This window comes from Atta cephalotes (assembly GCF_000143395.1).
Source record: "Atta cephalotes unplaced genomic scaffold scaffold00015, whole genome shotgun sequence".
NCBI lineage: Eukaryota > Metazoa > Arthropoda > Insecta > Hymenoptera > Formicidae > Atta > Atta cephalotes.
Genome location: NW_012130079.1, coordinates 2553597 through 2558706, shown reverse-complemented (window position 1 = coordinate 2558706; position 5110 = coordinate 2553597). Strand labels below are relative to the sequence as shown.

Sequence of the window (5110 nt, the reverse complement as noted above, 5' to 3'; positions counted from 1 at the left end):
ACACACACACACACACACACACACACACACACACACACACACACACACACAATAATTCGATCTTATTAATTTTTTTTCTATAAAGATAATGCAACTTTCGTGAAAGTGACGTTCCTTTTAGGCTATTCATTTCTTCAATCTCGGAAAAAGGAATCTATATCATGAATGCCTGGCTCGTTTACGCAGAAACAATTGGACGTCACAAAATCTAGGGAAGGGTTAAGTAAAACAATATGAAATAGGATCGAGAAAAGAGAAGCGTGATAATGCGAACTCGATAAATCCGGGACGTGTTCACGGTTAACAATTCGATCAAGGGAAATTCGCTTCGCTCGTCGGCCGTTCATTCGTTAAAATGAGGAGCCGGTAAAACCGAGATCGATCGGTCATCACGTCACGAGATAATTTTCGAGAAAAAGACTATCGATCCCGACAGCAGATAACAACTTTGCGGATATAATGGCAATTTAATATCGGATGAAATTTCTGTAATTCGCGCGCGATAGCGCCGATAGCCAAATTGGGGGAGCTGGGCAACCTGCAATTAATTCATGAGCGGAAAATGTGCGTTCTGATTGAAATCCCTGAAAATTACCACCGTCAAAATATTCAACCGAACACATTTGTAAAAGCTTTTATTTTGCCGGTTTGTAATGCGAAAAAGCCAAAAGCCGCTGGAAGGATGCAATAACTCCCTTTCTGTATTTCTTTCGCAATATATGAATTATATCTTGTATATAACTCTTGATGCAGATATATAAATATATAGGTATCATGAAATGTGTCATTTAAATTTGCTACTTTTCGGGAAAAATTCTCTAAGAAATTAATTTCTATTTTTTCCTTTCGTTAATAAATCTGGTTTTCATTATAAAAATATAAAAGGATTTTTCATCGAACAACGTGAAACCGGTGAAACGCTGAAATATTATGAAATTATATTTCCATGATATTTATTAACAGAAATTTTTTCATCGCACGTTTTGCGCTAAATTTCGTAATCACGTAACAATCAAAGAAATTACACAGATATAAACGTTCGCGGAACAACTCGTTTAAAGATCTCTCGTTCGCGTATTAACTGGAAAATAAGTAACACCGCGTGCGGGGCCCATCCACGGCTTTCATTGTACCGCAACAGAGGTAATGTTGCGTAAGTAGATCGTAAAACTAACATGAAAATGCAAATCGCTGCGCGCGGCATTGCGAAAATCCCGGAGTGACGATTGCGTACGTCTTTATTGCAATTTATTGCTCATAATTTTGATTGCGAGGTGCTAGATACGCCAATACAGCGGTTCCTAATGAGAATCGTCTGCGTTTTTTATTGGCTAATAAGTTTGATGTTTTATGTGCGTTTTTTTTTCTTACGTACGTAATAACATATATTTTCTCTATCGATTATCGAGTATCGCTGAACATACGTCACAATACGTGATCGCAAAGACTTATCATAGTTTCATATCGACTTCGATCGCATTATTTCTTATTTAATTATTACTTGTTTATAAATATCATCGTCTCTGAACTACAGATTTTAAATCGCGCACTTTATCGCGTTATAGAATTTCGAGATAATCGTATCGTGTGGACAGTAAATTTTATATTATTATCAATGCGTTACACGAGCATTATTTTATTACAAAAGAGAGTATTTAATCGTTTCGAATATATATATCAAGGATTTAAATTTTTTATATATTCACGTAGATAATCGAAAATATATACGAGCGTTAATTTCAGCTTGTGTTAGTGTAAATTAGATGAAATGTTACATATAATCCAAAATTCTGACGTAAGATCGATTGAGAATATGCCGTACGACCATCACACGCAACCTCACGGTATAATTACAAGCAATCACACGAATATATACATATTCTGCAAGCGTAGCATTATATTCTCGACATTTCAACGTTGTAATTTAGCCGCAAAACGTCTCAATTATAGTCCTTCAAACATCACGATTTTGTGATACGAGAGATACGTCTTTTCTCGAGATATTCCTCCGATATTCCTCTGATTATTTTTGAGACATCATGGTTATTATGAGTCGCTCGTTATCGGTCACTATGTAAAAGAGCTCGAGGGAAAAGAACGAGATGGCAGGGAGGAGTAACGGGGGCTGGTCAGAGGCAGCAGGGTAGGCAAATATGAAAAACTCACCTGTCCGAGGGTGGAGGCGGTCGAGCCCGGCTGCTGGGGTTGATGCGCTGTCGCCGATATCGGCGTGAGGGGCGTGTGCGGCGTGTGCGGTGTGTGCGGCGTGTGTGGTGTCAGCGGCGTGTGATACTGCTGACTGCTGTCACCGCCGGTGCTCCTCATCTCGAGGTCCGGACTCGTCTCGTAACCGTCGTCCCTCGCCTCCTGCTTCACCATCACCCCTGCACACAGAGACAAGGATAGGGCGACGCCCTTTAGATTTTCGGAACTCGTTCTCATCGTTCCGACACCCCGGGAGCTTTCTCGAGCCTCCTGGGCGTCGTGGAGCGAAAAATTTTCTCACGCGACAACGTGCCGCGCGCACCACGTTGTTGCGGTGATTAACTCTTTATAGCTGCGCGCGATAATAACTCCCCATCCCCTGAGTTCCTCACTCTGTGAGGAGTTAAAGGAAAAAAAAAAAAAATGCAGAATGAGCAACTGAAGTTGGAGCGGAACTTTGAGAGTGAATTACTAATGCTCGAAAAAAAATACTAATTAAATCACTACTTCTATTAATATTACATTTACATCGTGATAAATTGTGGAACAAGATTTCTTTCACCTAATTTTAGTTCCTCAGCTCAACACAGACACCAGACTCCCCTGACGGCTCGTTAATCATTCCCCAAGTGTTTCTTCTATTTTCCTTCTGCGTACATACACGTTAACTAACACGAATTATCGCGCTATTAATTCGCGCAGGAACTCCTGTCACTCATCTCGTCGTATTGTGAAATACTTCCTCCGCGTAACTGAGAGAGCAAATGAGTGACTCATCGAGTACCGTCTAACTCTAATCTCGGCAGCTACAGGTAAACAGGCACCAGTTGAATTTTCTGCTCGGGTTAGATACAGCTACCAAGCGGTTTGCCAGGGATCAAAGTGCGCTTCGAACTTTCGATATTTGTTCGCCAACTTTTTCAAACGATCGAATTTATCTTTTCTACGGCTTTAAAATCGGGGGAAAAAGCTTGATAAGTTGTAACTTTCTCCTACGGCTTCCCGTCGAGATGAAATTTACCGCTGTGTATCACCGATGAAAAATAATTCTTGACAAGATTGTGCAAAATAACCTTTCATACTTTTCAAATAAAAAGTTCTAAGAGTTGAAAATGATTTTTATTGACTGACGAAAGTTTCGAATCTACGTTTCATTTGATTTAATTGCTTGTTAACGAAAGATCTTGTCTATTTTTTCATCAACTGTGAAAAATAGTTTTAATCCGATATAAAAAAAAAATGAGTATCTTACCATGTCGAAGCAGCTGGCGGTAAAGAATGAAACACATCATTAAAGATATTGTCCATCAATTCTATAATACACAGCGATAATAAAGCTCAAAGTAATGCCGATAATTTGATGGGGAATAAATAAACGAGGCATTTAAGTGATTTAAAAGATTATTGTATAATCCTTGGGCCGAACCGCAACCTTTCGCTCGGTTTAGTATCACCCCGAACAAGTTTTATTGCCGGCGGTATCGTCGATGGTAATTTAATAGCTGAGGAGTACCGAGAGAAACGAGTTAATCGCTCGTCAGAAGATTTACCGGTTAGCCGTTGAAAGCCCCCGGTAACGGCAAATACATTAAAACCCAGCCCACTCGCGCCCATCCGCTCGCTGTCCGACGACGCGTAGAATTGTTCAATTGACCCAGAGAAAAATATTCCACGGATTGATGACTGACAGCCCGGTGAGACGGCGTGTTTGTAATTGGCCTCGGATTTTGCCCCGCGCGTATATTTCGGCACGATTGTCGTGCGCCCGCCACACGCATCGCCGATAACGTGCGCCAACCTGTCCGGATCGGTCTCGCTCTCGGGAAATATTTTTTTACAATTTCGCGCCAATTGTCGGTGATATCAACACCGGTTTCACGATCTAAACGATTTCGCGAACACCGCTTGCTTTATCTGCTAGCAGATTCGGCTTTTCCTTCCGAATCACCGTGAAATTATTCATCGAATAATCTTTGAACAGCACAATTCTAAAATGCATTTTGTGCAATTCCAAATTTCACTTTTTTAGTTAGAGATGACACATAGTGTTGAAGGACTCGTATTATAAGCTACTCTGAGATGTTCAGAGAGCATTATTTCATCGTTAATTTATATACTGAAAAAATATAGACATTTCGAATATGTTTCTTAACTAGAAACGAACAAAATGCATTTATTTAACATTTTTAGCAATTGTTTAACAATTTTGTTTAATATTTCACATCCTACTGATTGTATTATTATTTTCTGTAAAGTGTGTAATTTTTTTGTGCGGTATTTCTTTCTTTCTCGTTTTCTGAAAATTATAAATTTTGGACAAAACGCATTTTGAAAGTCTGTTCCTCCTTGTTCTAAAAAAAAAAAAAAAATACTAGCAAAATCAAATAACAAAAATTGAAATTACACTTAAAGGGACCCGCGTTAGTTGCGTTTCATGAAAAACTCGAGATTTCTGTGCCATGTGTTTTCCGTATCTATATGGCGAACGTCCGCGATGCAAAAGTATCGCAAATAGAAAGGCGTGTGATACTTATGAGAATTCCATTATAATGAAAATTAATTTCGTAATAAGCTCGCGTTGAAATGAAGCTTTTTCATTGATTGCGCGTTCCGCGCAATTTCCGAGCGCCCGTGCGCGCTCGCCGACCCTTTTTCGTCGTGAAATTCCATGCGAATCTGTTTAATGGCTCGCTCGCAATCGCGAATAAACGCAGGGACGAGCTTTTTGTAGAGCGCGGCGTGTATGTACATGCGTGCACGTGCGTATGTATGAGTCGTCGCGACCGCACGTTCGTCGCACGCGCGCGACTCTCTCTCTCTCTCTCTCTCTCTCGCCACGCGGGGCTTGTGTCACACAGTAGCGAAAAATATAAAATTAATATTGTATCTGATCTGTGCGTGGATA

The 5110-nt window shown here is 40.2% G+C and overlaps 1 protein-coding gene across 1 annotated transcript in view; it reads left to right on the top strand.

Annotated features, from left to right (window-relative positions):
- The window catches only part of LOC105618015, a 151327-nt gene that overhangs the window by 40360 nt on the left and 105857 nt on the right, over positions 1-5110 (top strand). The gene's annotated exons all lie outside the window — the stretch shown is intronic.